Here is a 23009-nt window from a genome sequence, read left to right on the forward strand (position 1 = left end):
TGTCTTTTCAAGCACACTCTCTATACAGCTATCAGGATAGGAGGCATTAATACACTCTAGTGAATAGCAGGGTGTAAAACAAATACTCTTAACAGTTATATAGCTAAAAGGCATTAGAATGGCTAGCCCACATGATGATGTCTGTCCATATGCCTGTGAACTGCTGCAGTGTAGTAACAAAGTAGTTACAAGATAAGAGGTGTTAGAAAGGTCAACACTAACTTCACAGTGGCAGTGCCTGGAGGATTGCCAGGGGAAACCCTATTCAAATACATGAAGGCACCTGGTACCAAGTCAGGAGACATGTTTTGAGACCCTACACATTAGGAGGGATCTAGATCAAATACAGTGCACACCCTATGGGTATCCTGAAATAGCCTTACAGCAGGTATACTGCCAGAACTGGTTTCAAGGGTGCTTGATTTACCCCACACAAGGGCTAGATACAGTCCTTCCATTTGTTATGGAAGAGTTAACCTTATAACAAATCCTTACGTTCCAACCTAATAGGGAGGCAAATGACTGATATACCAGAAGCATATGACGTTCTGGTGAGTCATTTTGACATTGACATGCTCCAGCAGCACCCAGACCAATGTTAGCAGGGGAGGAAGGAGCACTTCCATTCCAGATCCCCAAGGACTTACTGGGCACATGCTCCGCAAGGCAGGAGAACATCCCTAGATGGTATTCCAGCAGACCGAGCCAGCTAGAGGCAGCTTACTCTCAGGTTACTCCTCAACAGAGGCGAAGGGTGTTAGCAATCAAAATGCCAACATATTGTAATCCTCTGATAGTTGGGTTTCAGTATACAGTTGGTTGTACCTTCATTTAAATGGGAATCATTCAATTATAATACTAATTGCATTCTGAAAGAGACATCAGACTCCTAGGAAGCAGAAGCATCAATAAGCTTAATGGTGGTAATAGATGGGGGCAATTATTCCATGGTAGAAGGAATACGAATGACCCTTATCAGAGGTGATGTCAGTAAGACTAAAAGTCGTCAGACTCTCACAACATTGTCCAGTGACAAAGAAAGGAAACTTCCATTTGGTCACATCTATCTACAGGTCCCTAGGCAAGGATCACCTGAGTAGAGGGAAAAGGAAGTGAAGGAATTAGGTGAGAATAAACATTCTAAAACAGCACGGCCTATTAATGCCACTGGCACCAGATAGGAACCAGGTAGCCATACCTTCTCAGCGAAAGGCAGAAAGGGAAGGGCAAGGGCTTCCAGAATGCCACCTGCCAAACAAGAAAGAGAGAGCTTTTATACAGAACACTGTAGAAAGCGATATCACCAGTCCCAGGCAAAATGCTGGTTGGGACAGAAGACCCTTTAAAAACAGAAGTGATGAAAAGAGTACCTATTAGTTAAAGGATAGAGCATAGCTTAGGGTAACCACAAGAATATAGAAATAGAGACGATCCTTCACGACTCAGCACCCAAGGGGGAGCAGAAGCCCACCAAGGGAAAGAAGGAAGGTAGCAAACTGCAGTTTTGAGAATGGACAATGGTAGAGACTCTAAACCAGACTCACCAGATAATGCCAGAGACTAACGATCCAAGGGATTGGTTAGTGTCACAATAGAACTCTGGCACACAGGTCTCATATTCAAAGAGAGACACAAGAAGCTTATATAACACATGCCTACTAATTGAAATGCAGAAGTGGATAATACCACAGGAGAAATGGTTGAGGACAATAATGAGTATATAGTTACGATTCACCTTGAAAGGGAATATTTGAAGGAAATAGATGCACTGTGTCGGTCTGATATGCATACAACACAAGATGGCCTTTAGCAGAATATATTTGGTCCAGGATATATGTTAGGGGGAGCCCTAGAAGGGAAGATGTAGTTAAACCTGATTATTTCAGATAAACTTAGACAATGTACTGTTTTCCTATGCAGCCTTGTTCAACCACATTGCAGCAATCATTTAATATCATTGTACCAACGGTGGCCTCCACCACTGACTACTACGTGTACATTACCCAAACCAGCTATATCTGTTGCCTCATTGCCAAGACATTTTCCTGATTTTCAACCCATGTTGTCCAAACTGCACAAACTACACTCTGGTATAAACTAAGATCCGTCCTTTGCACACATCCAGATCCCCCCACCCTCACTCTCACCCGCAACCTGCAGTGTTAATCATCCCCCATGCCCTCCCATCACCCAATTTGGAACCCACCCAAACAATGAAGGAACTGTTAATTCTAACACAAACCAAGCAATTACAATGGGCCTAACTGTTGCTGCATCAGCACAACCTACTAGATATGATTGAAACACATATAATATTAGCGGCTGTAAACTTTTAGTCTGATGCTATGTACTCATATAATATACGGAGCCAACTGATATGATATAGTTTCATATCCTTCGTAAGGGGTAGCCACTGTCTCTTGGAGTACGTGCACACTATCCTCTGTCACCCCAATTCTCTCTTCTGCTTTGTTACCGCGCAGCACTTCCTTTTCCAATTGCGAGCGCATGGAGGTAACGTTTCCTGTGATATCATACAGTTTCTTATGCACCGACGCAAATCCTTTGGTCATAGCTTCCATCATTTGCGTGAGATCCGTAGCATGATCCTAGTCAGGCTGAGGTTGTGGTGGCGCCCTGCTTTTCGCCCTAGAGGGCCACTTTTGCATATTTATCCATATCGCTGGTTTTCTTCCCATCACCGGCTCCTCTTGCCATGCAGGGCAGGTATATAGGCCCCGTGGGGGGAGGGATGAACAGATACAAAGCTGGACAATCACCAGTGGTGCAGCTTGCCAGTACTAAAGAGCAGTTTACGGCAAGGATTGGGTCACTACCTACACTGCAAGCCTTCATTGCCGCCTCAGTGCAGTCATGAAGCAACACCCACAATGTCTTAATTAAAAGCAGACACCCCAGTATTGTATATCCCTGATATAGCCCTTTCTCCAGTGAGTGCACTGTCAAAACGACTGGGTAACAACCTCAGGATGTACTGTACAGTTATTAATGTCAGTGGAGCACCAAGTTATGCTCCCATCCCCCAGGAATCAGACTCCGGCATTGGCTGAGGAATCTCACTCCCCAAGCCTTATGATTTGATGGCCACTAACACCACGTAGGGCACACGTATAGGACAATAGTTTCTATTGCCATCGCAGTGGGTTAACTCCCTTCGACCATATCAAACTTACACCTGTAATGGGAAGCTACATGCACCCTGGAGGCCCAGCACCATGCCGGCGATCAAAGTTGGGGATAATGCAAGGGCAATCAAGTAACTAGATACGCACATTCACCAAGCTATGTTGTTGCTTAAACGGTCCGGAAACAATAAGTGTCACCGCCGCAGCCCAGGGTTCAAAGCATTCACTGTTCGTAGCTGCACGGAGAGACCAGCACTCTGCCTCCAGTGAGCCGAGCAGAGAGAGTCCGGCTTCAGCTACAGAGACGCGCTGCAGCAGTCCCGGCAATTAGGATTTTCTGGGCAGGCAGAGCCAAGTGCATCCGCTGCATCCGTGGGTCCCCCGCCGTGCAAAGGTTCAGCCAGCTGAGATGGAGTAGTGTTCCATCTGAACACCGTCATCAGTGTGCTGCAATTCACCATCTTTTCGCAGCCTGTGCTCCCCACCCCACTAGTGAGGGTCCAGGCCACAATCCGAACTCCTCTGTGGGCAGGCCACCAGCAGCAGCGGATGGGCGTCCACACCGTGCAACACAGCCCTAAATTGATCAGTCACCGCCCCACAGTCAAGGATTCACAATCCAGTGCTTTCAGCTCACTAGAATGCCTTAGACTGCCACTGCTGCCAGGATATTCGTTTCGGGGTGCAGAGCATTAAAGCTAGGCAGCCATCTTGATCGGCTGCTCAACAGTGCCCCTCCTTCAAATGCTGTAACTTAATGTGGACGTGGTGAGTTCTCAGATTTTCAGTTTCAGAGGACTGACTGACTCTCCCGGTCACCTTTACTTTGCATTAAAACTGTGTTTTCTTGCAACTTGTGCGCCTCATCATTGTTTCCTGAAAGCCACTAAGGCTCTGCAGCCCTTTAATGGAGGGGTCGCTGCAGCATCTCCTACACCACCGCCAGTGCGCTCACAGATCTGTCATTGCATCCCTGGTTGACTGCTTGCCCTGTGCTGCAGCCATCTCTCTGGGAAAAGGGAAGAAGGTGATGGTCCACCTCGATTAACAGCTTTGCCACTTTCTGCAAGTGTCCACTGGGCCCTGACCTAAATAGATGGGCAGTGGCGCTTTGTGTCCAATCATAAGTCCCGGCTCTTCACTGGTGGTCCTGGTTCTTTACTGTCATCAGGGCACCCTGATGGTGTATTGGTATTTCTTCTTCTCTCTGCTGATGTTGGGTCCTGTGTCCTATTTGTGGGTGGGCCCCTGTGTTGGATGCCTGCTGGTGGGATCCTATGCTGTTTCGCTGTTCTTTGCAAGTGTTCCTCCTCCTTCCTTGCTCTGGGGTATGCTACTTCTCTGCTGATCTGTGATCGGCATCTGGCACAGTCCTTAGAGCATAGCTTTCTTCCACTGGGTCTCCCGTCTTACATAAAGCTTACATCCTTAGTGCACATCTGACATATGGGTGTTCACATTTAAGAGACTATGACCAAAGATGCATGCCCCCTGCCGGGTAATGTTTCCTCTGTGAAACCCTATAGACTTGGCTTTAGACTTTGCTCCTTCTCCCACTTACAAGTACGCATTTATATAGCATCCTCTAAGTAAAGTGTTGATGGTCTCTTTTTGGATAGACATGACATTTATAAGTCAGGGCATGGACCCTTTAAACAAAGGGGTTGCAGCAATATCTGTGATATACCATGTGCTGGGCACTCCATCTCTGGCTTGCTAGCACTGCTGGTCTGGCATTGTATGATTGCCGAGATCCCTCATGTTCAAGTGGCAAAGGTGACGGTCGAACTTCGTCACAGCATCCATCACTGAGAAAAGCTGACAAGTAGAGTGTGCTACTTTAGCAAACTACAACATCACTAAGGAAAGACAACTGCAACAGCGTACTAGAGAAAAGGATTCCCCAGCCCGCGCTAAAAAACCACTCACATATATCTGTGAACAAACTTTACTTAGACAAAAAGGATTTGGTGATGAACAGTGTCAACATGTATTGTACTAAGTAGGGATTTTGGACAGATAGTAATATAACCACCATTGGGCACTTTGTTCCACACTGACTCAGAGGTAATGCGACGCTACTCTTGAATTGGCACAGTACACCAAGAAAGACACACAAAATATTCCTATACAATTAGTTCTTAACATACTGAACAATAGATTGTTTCGTATTGATGCATTATATCAAAGCAATCATTCAATATGCCCAATGTTCATGTTAATGCATTATACCAAAAACATTCATGAAGAGTGCCAACACGTGTCTCGACCTGCTATCGGGTCCTGCTCAGGGCGTGCTCTAATTGATAATTGTCTGGATACTAAGAGTGATTCAACCATCAAATACTATTTGCATTGTTCAAATATTGTTACACAACTGCATCATTTGTATTACTGCATCCAAAGATAATGTGATAAAATTAAGCACACATTATACAAGCCCTTGAATGGAAATGAATGCCAAGTGTTCATGCTGACGGGATGTCAAAGCACAGAAAGAAGAAAGAGGGGACGAAAAGACAAAACAAAAACAAAGAATACATGCATATTAATATGTTAGTCTGTAAACCAATATACCTAAAACAACATTTGTACTCTAAACTATCACAACATTTGTACTCTAAACTATCGAAACATGGTGTACCAATGCTTACTTAACTATTTAGACCCCATGTCACTTAACATCATAAAATACTTAATTCAAGAACCAATGGCATACTGTAAAAGATACCCAAGTAAATTACTGATGAGAACTTTTTTGAAAACTCGTCTTAACGTCCTACCGACGCAGGAAATCCTAGTGATAAGATCCGGATCCAAGGAAAAAGTCTGCAGACTTTGTAAAAATCCTGAAGAGATTGAATCTATTAGACACCTGCTGATGCTCTGCCCAGCTCTGCACCAAGCCAGGATTGCCTTTTTTAGTCCCCTAACGGTAAACTCATTCGCTGGCAACGAAGCAACTTGGTGGAATCGCCTTATTACAGGCGATGAGACTCGATGGCATACGGTGGCTGCCAAACTTTTGAATTTAGCAATGGAAAGGACAAAACTCAGCACTGCCATCAGGACCTTGCCTATCTAATACTAAAGACCGTTGGCCAAACTACAGACTGTCGTCACCTTTGCGATGTCTTCGCGAATCCTTTTGATTAGAATTGCTCTTGTAAAATTTTTATTGATTATATACAAGTAATTAGAAAAAAATAATTAAAAAATAATTAATTCATGAAACACTAAAAAATATTCTAAGCAAAACATTGGAGGGTGCAACGGTTAATCTGCCCCAGGGAACCATTTATCATATCGCAATACATTTGTGGATTTTCTAGTTCATGAAATACAATTCCATGTTCTCTAAGTAAACATAACTGCTTACCATGAGCTCTGATACCGATATGTTAATATTGCGTGTGTCGCTAAACCCAAAATAATGCTTTACATGTAGTAGGCTGGATGTGAGTTCCTGTTCTCACACAGTAGGGAACTAGAATGGATTATAGTGAAAGATCCGCATACCCAAAGGTTACATTTAAATCTGAAAATTCATGCTACAAACGCAGCACGCGTTTAGCGCAGGATTGGTTTCAAGAATGATTGGTAAGCAGCCGTGTGTAACCGCAACATGATTGCATAGTTTGTAGCATGAATTCTCAGGTTTAAATGTAACCGTTGGGTATTACTTTCAGGTAAGTGGGCTGGGGATCCGCTATTCCCTATTAACCGCTGCTAAAAATCCCCATCTAATACAGTCACATTCCTACTCTCTGGGCCCCTGCGCATAACCAAACAGGTACCCCATTTCGTCTTTCGCAACAGTGTATTAGTTAAGAGTGCATCCCTTACCTAGAGCGCCTCGAGGAGACAACCGCCATAGCCTACTACTGTCGAGTGAACCCCATGACCTAAAGAAGACCATCACCGCAGTCTACTGTAAAAGTATACCCCAGTCACTCAAAGCAATAAGCCACTTCAACTGACTGCAGGAAAAGAGCCCTTCAATGCTAAGAGGACACCACCAGTGTAGCCCATTACTTACGTAGAGCAATACCAGGAGGAGACCATCACTACAGCCGACTACTGCACACTGTGGTGCCATTGCGTCCTCAAATTGAGTGTGATTCTTGCTAGGCTTTTAAACTTGTTCCTTGAAATGATTGGCCAACCTGCTGTGAGTGGAGTGATCTACTTGGGAGGACAATTGGTGGTGCGTTTTAAGCACTGAATATTAGTTGCTTTGCTCTGGAGCAATTATGTTTCTGGAACTGTGTGGGTATCCCTGATTTGATGGTGCTTCTGCAGGCTCCTGCATTTACTGATCTTGTTTGTGATGCATAAGTAGGGTATGTGCTTGTGTTCCCAGGATTTGAATAGTAGTCTCCAATTGCTTTGAAAAAAGGTGATGGAGGAGGTCCTTGAAGGACTCCATATCAGAGCTGGCACTTGCAGAACTATACGGGGCCTATGCTGCTGCTGCTGCGAAAGATGTCTGAGAATGCTCTATATGGGGTGGTGAGGCTTCTATGACTTCGGCTACTTCGGAAGTGTCTGCATGGCCTGGATTCTGGAAGCTCTCCTCTCTTTCTGCAGCTGCTCTGAGTGTCACCCCTGGGGGTAAGTACATCACAACCATGAAAAGTCTGCTTGTAGTTATTGAAGAATGTAATACACATTACAATGTTGAGGTACCCTGCTTGTGAGACTTTAATCAATTTGCATTTTAGATGCACATGGATGTACTAACATTTAAAACAAATAATGAAAGTATTTAGGATCAAAAGTGTAATAACAGAGAATCTGTCACCAAGTATACCCATGGCTAGATCAAAATGACACGATCCTGGCAAGCATGGCGGGACCACGTTTGAAAATAACCGAGGCTAGCTTGTTGGTCATGCATTAGGCATTGGTCTGTCAACAAAATCATCAAGTCAGGTTCAGAAAAGAAAAACAATCTACCGGTTCCAAGTGGCTCCATGTCACAGGTGGCACCTTCGGGCACTGCTGGTTTTGCACATACCACGCTGGGACTTGACGTTTCTTTTCCAATTGAAAATATGGGCTTACAAGTCTAAGCACGCATTATGCAAAACAAAGACAGTCTGAAGGAATCACGAATGACACGGGGGTCACTTGCAGCTCTGCCCGAGTTTCCAATACACAGTCGTCACTGCAGTGTTTCGCATCATGAGTCATTATGCACAGTCTAGCAACCTGACCGGATTGCTTTATGTGATGGGTTGTGGATCTTAGCCCTAACGTTGACTGTATAGAACACGTTGCTTCTTGGCATAGGCATACACTGTGCCAACCATTCAAATATTGTCCCGAACTGTGATCCACAGGGCCTGCCACTGATGTGCCATAGTGGCAAACCTTAGATGTCCTGGTGGGTGGAAAGTGGGGAGGGGGTGGCACTGGCAAGGCAATTTACCACTGGTCCCAGGGCTGCATAAGTAGTGTCAGAACTGCAGCAACATGTTGCATAGGTACCGTGGGACAAAACTCCTTAAATGAAACACAGGGGAGAAAGGGATAACATGTCATACAATTAGAAACATATGCGCTCTAACCAACAAATCATAGGCATATGAGTCTGGGTATTAGTATCAGGTAAGTCACTAGAGGGGGGTCTCCATGTAGAGGTGACCTCGTGTCTAGCGTGGGTCATTGGTAGGGAGAGAGATGGACTGCAAGTGGGAGAGGTGGCGTGCAATGGAGGAGGATAGCAGAGGAACTGTAGAATGGGGGAGACATGGAGAGAGTGCGAGATAGCTGTCAGTGGCGAGTGAAGGGGGACATGAGAATGAGAAGCTTTAGGCATACAATGCAGAGGAGGAGATGGAGGATGTTTAGGAGAAAGGTTGACTTTTGCACTGGCACTGGTCTGGAGCAACACTGGGTATAGTTGAGGCCAAAGGCTTTATGTGGGATGAGAATGGTCATTCTACCAAGGCTGCCGAGCCCACATAACTTCCCAAAGTCAGCCACGTTTTCAAATCCTGCTGCACACCGAAGTGTGCCACTTTGTTGAATCTAGGGACGCTTTGAAGTTTGCTACTGTTTCAAATCCTGCTCTGCTCTGAGGTTTTGCCACTGTTTCAAATCCTGCTGTCCGTTGAATTTGCCAACACATTGAATCTAGCTGTGCTCTGAAGTTTGCCACGATATAAATCTTGCTACCCTTTGAATTTACCAATGTTTTGAATCTAGCTGAGCTCTGAAGGTTGCCATTTTCATGAATACAGCTGCCAATTAAATATTGTCACTGTGTTGAATCTGGTTGCCCTTTGAATTTTGCTACTTTGTTGAACTAGTTGCATTGGGAAAGTAGCCTTTGTGTTGAATCTAGCTATGCTCTGAACTTTGCCACTGTTTCAAATCCTGCTGAACTCTGAAGTTTTGACACTGTCTCAAATCTTGCTGCCCTTTGAATTTGTCACTACATTGAATCTAGCTGCTGTCTGAAGTTTGCCACTGTTTAAATCTAGCTCTCCCTTGGATTTTGCCACTGTATGGAATCTAGTTGCATTTGGAGAGTAGCCACTCCGTTGAGTATAGCTGCGCTATGAAGTTTGCCACTGTTTTAAATCCAGCTGCCCTTCAAATGTATCCACCCTAAAATTGTACTGAATCAGGTAATGCTGCTGTTGAATTTAGCACACTAGAATTGTACTGTATTTAGCCACACTAGAGCTGTAATGGTTTAGATAACACTGCCTTGAATTTAGCCACACTTGAATCGGACTGAATCAGCGTGGTACTGAATTTAGCCACACTAGAACCGTAATGGTTTACATAACGTTGCCTGGAATCTAGCCACACTAGAATCAGACTGATTCAGTGTGGTACTGAATTTAGCCACAGTAGAACCATAATGGTTTATGTAACGCTGACTTGAATTTAGCCACACTAGAATTGAACAGAATAAGCAAGGTATATGAGACTTCATGTTGCAACACAAAAATAACATACCCTGACACCAGGGAAGCAATCAACTCAGGAGATAACTCAAGCTCAAACCTAACACCAAGGCAGAAAAGCAAGCCATCACAACCCTACAATCACAGTGAGGGAGACCAGTAGGGCCCCCATCCATGATATATAACACAAACCTGAATGCAACACCAAGATGACAAAAGCAAACAACAATAACCCCACAGCCACAGCGAGGCAGACGTCACTGTGTGTTACAGCACATCGATCTACCACTGATCTCAAGAAAGTAAGCAATCCAGGCGGGGACCCACCCGTGGAACACATCACAAACCTGTATCCAAGACTGAGACAACAAAGGAAACCACCCCATTCCTACAATAGACGGGTCCCACTGGAGTCTCATATGCCATGGAACCCGGAAATGCTGCACAGCTCAGCACCCAATCAATCAAAACCAAAACACAATCACATGCGAAGACCACAGAGAGAGACAAACAACCACAATCCCACAGTGAGACAGACACCTGTGTAACCTGAGACAAGGAATGTAACCAATCCATGACGGCACCCACCCCTGGAATATATCACAAGTCCAAACCCAGAACGAAGGCACAAAACAACAACCACAGTGAGGCAGACACCACTTTGCTTCAGAGAACACTGATCTTAACCCAAGACCAAGAAAGTAATCAACCCAGGAGTGCACCCACCCCTGGAATACATTCCAATCCCAATCCCAATCCAAAATAGAGGCACAATCCTACAACCACAGCGATATGTATGTTGCAGCACATTGACCTATCACTGACACCAGGAAAGAAAGTAACCCAGGAGGGCACCAGGAGGGCACCCGCCAGTGGAATACACCACAAACCCAAATCCACGAACAAGACATGGAGACCACTAACATGCCACGATACAAGAAGGACAAAGAAACAAGAATGGAAAACAGAAAGGGGAATCACATCCCTTTGGAATAGCAACCACCTACCAAAACTCACAACACCTCAGAAGCCCCACCAACCACCACTAAACGGACTAAGGATACAGACCAAGACAAGAACAAAAACAGAATACATCTCTCGCTACCTCTCCACCTATGACTCTACCTCAACGGAAAATAACAACCCACCTGTAAGGACCCAAACAATCCTAGAGTGGACCCCACCAGACTGCCAAACCATATATCACAACACACAGAACCCAGCAACTCTAATGACATTTTCAGTAAGGCCCCAACAAGAATCAGAGCTAAGCTGGAATCCCTAACCATCCACACCCCTTACATAACCAAAGACTGGAAAGAAAACACCTGTACAACCAAACAACCCACTATACGAACTGGAACAAAGAGACCCATCGATCAAGTTAATTGAGAAAGAGGCCCCAAATACAAAATCAGCAAATAAGAGCCTCACCCAAGAGAGAACTGAAAACCTGAAAAGCATCACCCCGACCGAGACACAAGAAAGGATATGCAATAATAAACACCCCGCACTGTAGCCTACTCAACGTAAGATCCATGGCCAAGTACAAAAGAGAAATCTATGACCTCTTAAGCAAGGGTAACACCGGCACGCTCTTCTTCAAAGAAACATGGCTATCGGACCATGAAGCCATAGCAGACAACTTCCAACTAACAGATTCTAACAGAGAAAATCGAAGAGGGGGAAGAATCACAATAGCGCACAAAGACCACATCTGTGCCACACCACTCTCCCCAACTGACATTAAAGGTTGCAACTCACTCCTAATCAACATCAAGTTCAACGACGAATCCAACCTACTGTCCCTCCCGATCTATAGACTACCATCCTACAACTCCAACTTTGGGACAAGCCTCACAGATGCCAACCTCTCCACTTATCATAATAACATAATTGTTCTGGGGGATTTCAAAATCTGTTTCGAAAGAGAAAAAGAAAGAACAGCAAACTCCCTCAGCGCCCTACTGGAAACCTTGCACTTCCAACAAATACTAAACGGACGCACCCACAGTGCCGGACACCCTAGATGCAATTTACTGCAGAGATGGACTCTCGGCCACCACACCACCGGTACCAATCATGTGGATTGTTCACCATATGATCTCATTCATCATCAAATCACAAACCCCATGATGTCTGCAAACGTAATACTCCTGGTTACTAACAAACGAAACTGGAAGAGCCTTGTCCTATAAATGTTAACAGAGCTAATGGAATCAACCAACCCAAACACCTCCCAGCTAAACAGAATAACTCTAGACTTAGCAGAAGAAAAACCTGACAACTGGATCACAGAGGCCCTAAACCAATGAGCACCTCCAAAACTCATTAGAGCCACTGCAAAACAAATGGCATTAAGATGGTTCACAGAAGAATCAAGGGAACTAAAAAAAAAAAAAAAACTGTAAACTGGAAAACAATGAAGTAATCATTGCTACCAATTGGACAAAAACAAATACTGATGGAAGATCCAAATTTACAAATCAGCAGTCCTGAAAGCAAAAAAAGCATATTGCACTACAAGAATCCAATCGGCAGCAAACCCATAAAAAGAACTATTCAAAATCATCAATGAAATCCAAAACCCAACATCATGCAACAAAAGCGTCATACCATCGCAATCCTTATGTGGCAAGATCAGAAACCATCTAGGAACCAGCACGCCACCAACCACCACAACACTCGACCGTTTCAAATCTATAAATGAAGAAACATTCAACAAACTAATAAAAGACACCAACCTCTCCCAATAACTCATGCTCACAGGGCATATTAAAAAAAATCCTCACGCACAGAATGCCAGCTGCATACTTCTGACTACTAATTAACCTATCCCTAAACACGGAATAGTACCTACAACTTTCAAAACAGAATACATCAAGCCCCTTAAAAAAAAGGAAATTTGAAAGACCCCACTGACTGCAGACACATATCGAACCTACCCGACTGAGCAAAACTACTTGAGAACCCAAAAAACTAAACAGGAAATGCGGAAGACCCCACCGACTGTAGACACATATCAAACCTACCGGACCCAGCAAAACTACTTGAGAACTAAATCTACAAGATACTACTTAACCATGTGGAAAGCAGCGAAATACTCGACCACTCACAAGTCGGCTTTAGACCCATGAGTGGAATGGAATCAGAACTTCTATCCATATGGGACAACCTAAAAATAAACACAGACAACCGCAACTGATAGTTTCTCATATTACTAGAGATATAAGCCATCTTCGCCACAATCAGACACACAACACTAATCCAGAGCCTGGAGCAATGTAGCATAAAAAACTCAGCATGTAGTTCCGAATAATGTAGGACATCTAGTTCCTTCTAATTACTCTGCAGGTGGGTCAATCTGTGCAACTGACAAGGGTTCATTTGATGTTCTATGTCTATGTAATTGCCCCTTTGGAAACTGTCAGCATAATAGGGGACACTCTCTCTTGTTGTTCTTTGATATCTTTCCTCACCAACCCAACTGAAAGAACATACTTACCGCTATTTACATCTAACACCAAAAACATCACCTGTGATGTACCACAAGGATCTAGCCTCCCCGCAGTCTTCTTCAACATCTAGATTGCCCTCTAATTAAACTCATTAAAAACCATGGACTGACAGCCTACAATTATGCAGATGATACCCAACTCATCTTAACGATAACCTCAACCCAAGTCCCAAACAGCACCCTCAACAAATGCTTCACGTGCATATGCACCTGAATGTCAATCAAAATCTCAAACTAAACCCGACCAAAAAAGAAATAAAGATCTCTCCGCCAGAAGACAATGGAAAACATACACACCTGTGCAGGCCATCATGCATGGGGCCCACCCGGAGACATCTACAGTGATGAAAAAAAAAACGGGAATACTCATGGACAACAGACTCTCACTAGAACCACAAATCAACACAATAGCACAGAAATGCTTCTACCTCCTGCAACTAATTAAAGGGATACTCCCCTACATGTCCTTCCAACACAGAACCCTTGCAATCATCGCCTTGGTATTATCGAGACTAGACTACGCAAACAGCCTCTACCTTGGATTGCCAGAAAGCCTCACAAAAAAATTCCAATGCATACAAAATACTGCAGCAAGACTACTCCTGAGACTAAACAGAAGAGACCCCATCCCACCAGCCATGAGAAGCCTACACTGGCTTCCAGTAAAAAATTAATTCATTAACTTTGAAGCCCTCTGCATCGCTCACAAATCACTATACGGACAAGGAGCTGAATTTCACCAAGCCTCAAATCAACCGCTGCCAACCAGGAAGAATCTGAAGATCGAGCACCAATGTCCAAATTGAAATGAAACACTACTAGGCAATTCAGATGAACCACATTCTCCTGCTTGACAGCCAAACTAAGGGACTTAATACAAAGGAAATAAGAACAAAAGAAGATCACCTAACCTTCAGAAAATTATTGAAGACCTGGCTATTCAATTCACAGAGAGAAGCATAAAAATGGGCACGCCCTCAAATCATTCCCCAGACCAAAGACAAACATGGGACAGTACAGATCGTGGACCCAACATTAAAACAACCATACACCCTGAGCAAAAACCTACTAAGGTACTAACCACCCCATCTGTTCTGTTTCCTCTCCCGCATACCTCCAACGTACCACACACGCGCATAAGGGCCAGCCATAATACACACAAAAACGCACACCCACCCCAAGAACAAATAGCCACAGAGAAGAAACAACCCAGACACTGGATGTTACCACTATGGACACAACAAGCACAATGCACACAACAAAGCACACACAGAAAGACGAGACACACAGCCACACAGCCACCAGTATCTCCTGGTTGGGCAAACTTCAACAGCCAAACTACTTAACTCCAAAACAGTTGCAATCTGGAGCACTTCAATCGTATTGTGGAACCTCCAACCCAGGTTCATAATATAAATGCATACTGTGCCAATTGGCATCAACTAAGTCTATTCCCCAGCATCCCATTATCCTTAACACTACATAGTATGTATCCACCTACTAATAGCCTGTCTATCTGCGCCTTCATCTTCCTAAACATTATAATTCAGATTAAGATGGCTCCACATTCACCTAATATGCCCTCTCCAACCTTGTTTAACAACCAGGCACCATATTCAGACATAAACAACCCTCAGTTGCCACCCACCAGTCTCCCTCGCACTACCACAGACAGAAACTTAGGATTTAGAGACAGACTGGCCAAAATACATGAGCCTCTCGCTCGCTCACTGCCTACTTCACAAAATTGCAAAGAGCAGCCGCCTCAATCTAGTTCTTCCACAAAAATTCCGAATCCACCCTACAACCTCATCCCCAACCCACCTCACAACCTCCCCAGTCAGGGCACTCGCGAATCAACACAGGACAAATGACACAGGACTACTACTAAAAACACAGATAGCCCTAAGATCAAGAGAGCCCTGATTAACGCAAGATCGTTAGTAGCTCATGCCACAGAAATTGCCGACGTGATCCTTAAAGAAGATCTTGACTTTCTTGCTATTACTGAGACGTGGCTACACCCTGCAGCAGGCCCCATGCTCATGCTAGCAGTCCCAGATAACTACTCTATCCTGAGGCAAGATCGCCCCAATTCCAGAGGAGGGGGTGTCGCCATTATACACAAATGTAGTCTGTCCATGAGACTCGCAATTTCCACTAATGTCCTCTCATGCGAAACACTATCAGTCAAAGTCCCATTCACTAATACCCAAACCCTCAATATCCACTTGATCTACCGCCCGACAGGCCCCATTGGCACTTTTGATGAAGACCTCAATGCCATTCTATCCAGCAATCTCAAATGTTCTTCCCAAGTTCTCACCTTGGGAGACTTTAACTTGGGCTACAATGACCAGGCATATCAAACAGCCAGCACCATAGTTAACACCCTCACTGAACTAGGCTTTGCGCAAAGAAGCATGGCACCCACTCACTCGAAAGGTAGAATACTTGACTGGGTGGCCGACCATAATTGCCTAGCGAATATCACAAATATTTCACCACTAGTTTGGACCAACCACTACTTGGTATCGTTCTTGTTGTCTACTGACAGACCCCCACCTTCGCCCATCACTACGGCCCCTCCTACTCTCACCAGAAAAAAGAAGAACATTACACTAGAAAGACTCATCCCGAATTTACTCCCCACACTCAACTCACCCCCCGATAACCTGGAACCAGAGATCCTGGTTGAAGAATATAACAAGGTCATGACTACCTCGGACCTCATCGCCCCACTCAAACTCAGACCTAGCAAACCTAAAACGCACCTTAACAAATGGTACACACCATTCCTCAAAAACTTAAGGCAGCAAAAAAGAAACTGCGAGGCCATCTGGAAAAGATCCCCTACAGCCGCAAATAAACTTAAACTTTCCAAACTAGCCGCATTGTACAAAAAAGAAATCTATCTGGCCAAATGAACCTCCTTTCACTATCGCATATCCCAAGCTAAATCTAATATGAAAGAACTCTTCTCTATACTTAAAGAAGTAGAAACCCCCATAATACCCCTTGATACCTGCACCAAAGATAAAAACTGGTGCTCAGACATTCAAAATGCATTGGCAAATAAGATTGTGACCCTTCAAAGCAAAATCTCTAGTAAAAAAGCTACATTAAAAGACATTCCCCCTTCCAAAACCCCAGACAAGTTCACGGCCAAAGATCCCATCCTTTTCAAATTCTCTAAAGTCAATACTCTTGATGTAGAAAAAATTATCCTGTCCTTGAAACCATCCAATTGCTAGGGAGATCTATGCCCAGCTCAGCTCATTAAAGACGCCGCTCGCGACCTCTCCCCTTTCATCACTAAACTGATCAATGCCTCCTTCACCACCGGCTCTATCCCCGCCAACCTAAAACAATCCTGGGTACTTCCATTTCTAAAAAAAACAACTCTCGACCCAGCCATACCCACAAATTACCGACCCATAACAACTGTTCCCTACTTACTAAAAATCCTAAACAAGGTCGCTTATGTACAAATACAGAAGCACCTGGAAGAACACCACCTCTTAGGATCCAGACAATCAGGGTTCCGTCCTCAACACAGGACTGAAACTGCACTCATTGACCTGAAAGCCCAGATTGATACACTTAGGGACAAGGGGCAAGCTGCCCTACTCCTCCTCCTTGACTTATCGGCAGCCTTCGATTTGGTCGACCATTCCGTTTTATGCTCACACCTCCACACAGCAGCTCATTTCTCTCCAGAGGCCATTACCTGGATTACCTCATTCCTCAACGGAAGAACTATGAGGGTCTTTTCGCCTACTGCTGCTGCAGACCCCATACCCATCACTTGTGCTGTCCCACAGGGCTCCTGCGTCTCCCCCACACTGTACAACATATTTACCAAGACCCTTTTTCGATGATTTGGATCATCTCGGTATCACCTACACTAACTACGTAGATGATACCCAGATCCTCCTTCCGCTTTCTGGAGATCATGGAAAGGATTTGGCCTTGCTAAATAGGGTGTATATCATCATTCAGGCATGGATGGCCACTCACGGACTATGCCTGAATGATGAGAAAACAGAGATCATCATCCTGGGTACCACGTCCAGTTTAAAGAAACTCAGCCCGGCCTACAACTCCTTCATGATAGATGGGAACAACATCAAAGTTGGACAGGAGGTCAAAACACTGGGATTCTATTTGGACTCTAACTTCTCCTTCAAAAGACAACTAAGCTCCCTGGCATCTTCATCTGCATATACGTGCAAATTAATCCGCACAGCCAAACCCTTTCTGTCAGACATTAGTTGCCTCACACTTGCTAGAGCCCTTATATTATCCCGCCTTGATTATTGTAACGCCCTTTACCTGGGATCTTCTAAGGCCACCACCAACAAACTCCAGAATAACGCCCTGAGAGCAGCCCTAGGCATCTCCAGAAGAGAGCACATCTCAGGTTTTAGCCAACAGAACAACTGGCTCTCCACCAGAGATAAAATTCTACTAAAAACGGCATCACTTACCTACAAATCTCTTAACAATGACGCCCCGATCTACCTGATTAATAGATTCCATAGACAAGCCTCTTCGAGACCCCTCATAACTGCATACAAAGACTGCCTCTCTGTCCCAAACTTCAAACTTGCCACCATAGGAGGCAACAGTTTCTCAGTAAAAGCAGCCAAACTATGGAATTCCTTGCCGCCCAACCTTAGAGTAGATATGCCATACCTGATTTTCCGCTCCGAGGTAGTCTCATGGTTGAAATCCAAGAACCACCGGGATAGCTACGTCTTAAGGCTATCTCTTCATGCCATTAGCACACATTGTAACTACGTGTGTCCACTTGTACTCCTGTATATATTGTATATATTGCCGGTTCTCCTTATTTGCTTGTATATATCCCCATTGTCTACTTGTATTATTTGTATCTGTAACTAAGCTTCGCATATTCTTGTTAATGCTGCGCCGTGATACCCTTGGGTACATCTGCGCATTATAAATAATAAAACAAACAAACAAACAAACCGAAGATCACATCCTCTATCCTACGCCTCTTCGGTTACTAAAAAAGCCCACCCACTTTCTTCCAGAGCCACGTGAGTGCCTGTAGACCATGCAAATGGCAGCAGTGTGTGGTATAAATAAACATAACATTTCCAAGCACACTAAAGTAAAAGAAAATGTGAGTGGCAATACTGCTTCTGACCAGTAGATGTCATGATCTTCCATGCTCACAATCACACCTTCAGTTTTAAACATTTGCAATTAGAGACTTTGGGCCTAATTCACAGAAGCAATTTATAATGGCAAACCCCCATAGGAAAATGCCCTGTGAATCAGGCCCAAAACACTGTAACAGTGTAAGAACACTACACGCTGTTCATTTTTTCAAACTTATATTGAAGTCTTGTCATTAAAATAATGTAATATAATGAATACGTAAGCATGGATTTTCTTCAAAGAACTGAGGGACTGGAACATGCATTTGGCTATTTTTATTTAATTTTGATTTTATATTTGAATATATTTAGTTTAGCTGATTTTGACTGCACGTAATTGTAGTTAGCACACAATTTCCAATCAATTTTAATCTTCTTTCAATCAATTGATTCTGTTAGGCCACTCCTTTAATAACATGAGCCCCATGTCTTTTAAAGGTTCCTGTGCCACATGGGGTTTGAGCCATTTTTTTAGGGAGGTAATGGAGTGAGGAGTGAGGGAGGGAGGGGTAAGTGTCCGAGGAAAAAGGGCTAGGGAAATATAGTTGTGAAACCTCACGGCTGGGCAGGCTGTGGGCGAGGTAGGTGGAGTGCGTAGACAGCAATGAAGCTACAGGGCTTCAGTGTAAAGGGGCAGGTGGTGGAGCGAGGAGCGCATGCACGTGGCAGCGCCTTAAGCATGCAGTGGGGAGAAGTGGAGAGAGGCTGACAAAGGAAGAGATGGGCAGCCTGTCAACCCGTTGGTGGTCGATGGAGATTGATGACTCTAGAGAGTTCCTGCTAATGAGCAGGCAGTTACAGGTCGTAAAACTCGCAGGAACGATAGAAATGTCAATTGGAGCAATGCTCGTTGTACTGGAGTGCCTGCTGGGAGGGTGGGAGCACTCAGCAGTAGGGTTCTCTTCAATCCCGACTCGGAAGGAGAACGAAGTTGCAACACACCTGATACTTCCTTGAAATGGGGTTGAACTGTCAAATCAACGTGGGCTAGTGGGCGATTTATGTGCGTACAGAGGATATGTAATACTGGAACGGATTACCGACTTCAAAAAGATACAGTTAAGCGGATTCAGAATTAAGGCAAATGGCCCGCTGTAGGAGAGATGTGGGGGTGGAGCTTAGGGGGGGATGAGTTAAAGACTGTCATGAGTGCGACCATGATGAACTTTAGGGACAAATGTTCCATGTTTTTTAAGTTGTCTTTCGACACTATTTGAGTTTGGTGCTTACCCTTAGGGGTAGACTTGCTGGAAAAGGCCTACCCCCTCACCAGGTTTTGCTGAGAAAGTGATGTGCCTAGGATCACTCAACATTCAAGTGGGAAATACACTCTCCCTTTCCTATTCGCTCATCCCTTCCAGAATTACACACTCGCCCACATTGCGTACAAAATCCTCTGCAGTCCTCTTCCTCTTCCATCTGCTCCCTCATTTCCTTCCATAAACCCCCACTCCTTTCACATTCTGTTTGCCCCTCTCCACATCTTCTACCAGTTGCTCCAGCCCTCTTCCCTTCTATCCATAGCTCATCTCACCTTGCCTCCGCCCACCTCTTCCATACAAGGAAAACTATTGCCACAGAATTAAACTGAAGCATCTACGCCAGAGACCTCTGTAAAAGGGCCTGAGAGATTAATCACAATTGACCATGCCCTAAGAATAACATGCATGTACCTTTTACTCAACGTATATGCATTAAAATAGCCATAAGGAACAGTACACACTCAACGAAAAAGAGAAGGAATGTAAAATAGTGTGGCAACATGCCTGCTGGATGCATACAAATCCCACCATGCCTCCATCAACAGTACCGTGCAACGTATAAAATGCCAAGCCCAGTGCTGACACCCTGCCGTTGTTAAGCACTCTGCTGCGCTCAAGCTATGTTTGCACTATATCTCTATAAGCAATACCAGTTAAAACATATCAGTCTACCAGTCTTCCCTTCCCATCTGATCTCCCATTTGTATTCTATCCTCTCCCCCGTCACCTTTAACACCAATCAGCTTCTATCAGCTCCCTCTTAGCACCATTCCTGTTTACCAGTCCTGCTACACACCCACAGCCATGTCTTCTTGGCCTGGCTGGGGAGAATCAAGGATCATTACTTGTCTCCCTGGGAAGGGCTGAGCACAGAACACCTCAGCCCTCCAGCTTCAGTGGATCCAACAATGCCTCCATGAACACTGTGGCTACTGGCAGCATAGCATACAAGAGGGGCTTTGGAACCTGGCATCCTATTGAGAATACTGCAGCATGGAATGGTATATTGTGTGACATAATAAATTACATTTTGCAGCACAACATTTGATTTTTTGCAGCATTTTTACAGCTGATATTTAGAGTTGAGGGTGTGTGGGAGTGCTAGCATGCAGGAGAGAGAGCCAGGATGAAGCAGTGTAGTAACTAGGTACCTGAAGCAACACCCGGACCAGCAGGTAAGTTACAAGTAGGTTTATTGTAGCATAGTTGCCAGGAACAACATTGGCATGTCCCCTCAAGCCAGCATATCTCTCAACTGTCAAACATAGAACCCCAGCTTCAGAGCAAAACATCCCAACACTCCACTCACTCTGACCTCACCACATTCCATATACAGTGATGCCATCACCTCACCCAAGATACACATTACAACACTTCTCCCTCCTTTCCTTTCTTGAACAAGGTGAAATTCCACAAAAACCACCACCAGACAAACCCCTACATAAATGTGTGGCCAGCACGTAATGCACCAACTTACCACAATCAATTGGCAACAAGAAACTGCCACCCGGAGCTCACCTATAACCCTCAACACTCCAAGATTTAAGACAATAGGGAAATGTGCTTGACCACGAAACCATGGGACAAACAATACCTACATGGCACCCCAAGAAATACCCTATCTAACTGTGCCACCAACAAATTGGACACATAACTACCCGTGTCAGAAAGAGACACCCAAATCCATCTCCAATTCCACTCCTCCCTCTACAAACACAACAATGAGGAACCCAACGCAGTCTAATAAGGGCTAACTCCTCCCATAAACAGAACTGAAAATACCTTCGAGAAACAAAAACAATAAACTAAACACTTCCACCTGTTCCAAGCTGCCCCTTGGAACCTAGGTCCTGCCACAACCCCGCATCCACACAGATAAACTACCTAACACACCTAACCCTTTGTGCACAAACAACCTTCCGCCCTAGTCTGCCCCCTAGGACACCAGAGCTGCCTCCCCCGAGCACGAACCCAGCTCAACAAGAGCAACACCAAGCACAAAAACCATAGAACAGTTCACCACAGCACCCCTACAAGCTCATATGAACACGAGACCCAACCCCAGGAAACAGTCTGTCGTATTGTCATCAACACACCTGAGCCAGCAGGTAAGTTATATGGGGTTATTAGTTAAGTACACAGCAGGAAACACCAGCACATCCTTGCCAGTCAGCTCTCTATCTCCAACTGTCCCCCATGGAACCACATTCAGATGACAACACTCTAAGCACAGTGACCTCACCACATTCCACTGACATCACCACTGCAGGGAAGACACAGGAGGTTAGACACTCATTATAACACTGACTGGCAAGGATGTGCCGGAGTTTCCTGCTGTGTACTTAACTAATAAACCCATATCATTTACCTGCTGGCTCAGGTGTGTTGATGACAATACGACATTGTGACGAGGTGGCCGAGTTGGAGATAGAGAGCTGGCAGGTACACAGCAGGAAACACCCGCACATCCTTGCCAGCCAGCTCTCTATCTCCAACTCGGCCACCTCGTCACAATGTCGTATTGTCATCAACACACCTGAGCCAGCATGTAAGTTATATGGGTTTATTAGTTAAGTACACAGCAGGAAACATAACCACCCTGAACCAACATAATATAACTGTATCTCAACCTAGGACCCCTAGTCCCGCCAACTGCTCAACCGCAGCACACCCACTAACACCATGGACCCCAGATCCAGCCTACTGCACCACTGCAGCACACTCACTAAACCATGGACCCCTGGTCCAGCCCACTGCACCACTGCAGCACACTCACTAAACCATGGACCCCTTGTCCAGCCTACTGCAACAACGCAGCACACACACCACTCACCTTGGACCCCTGGTCCAGCCAACTGCTAAACCGCAGTACACCCACTAACACCATGGACCCCAGGTCCAGCCTACTGCACCAACTGCAGCCACTCACTAAACCATGGACCCCTGGTCCAGCATAGTGCACAACGCAGCAC

Source organism: Ambystoma mexicanum, chromosome 8 (assembly GCF_040938575.1).
Source record: "Ambystoma mexicanum isolate Mex_15411 chromosome 8, UKY_AmexF1_1, whole genome shotgun sequence".
NCBI classification, from domain to species: domain Eukaryota; kingdom Metazoa; phylum Chordata; class Amphibia; order Caudata; family Ambystomatidae; genus Ambystoma; species Ambystoma mexicanum.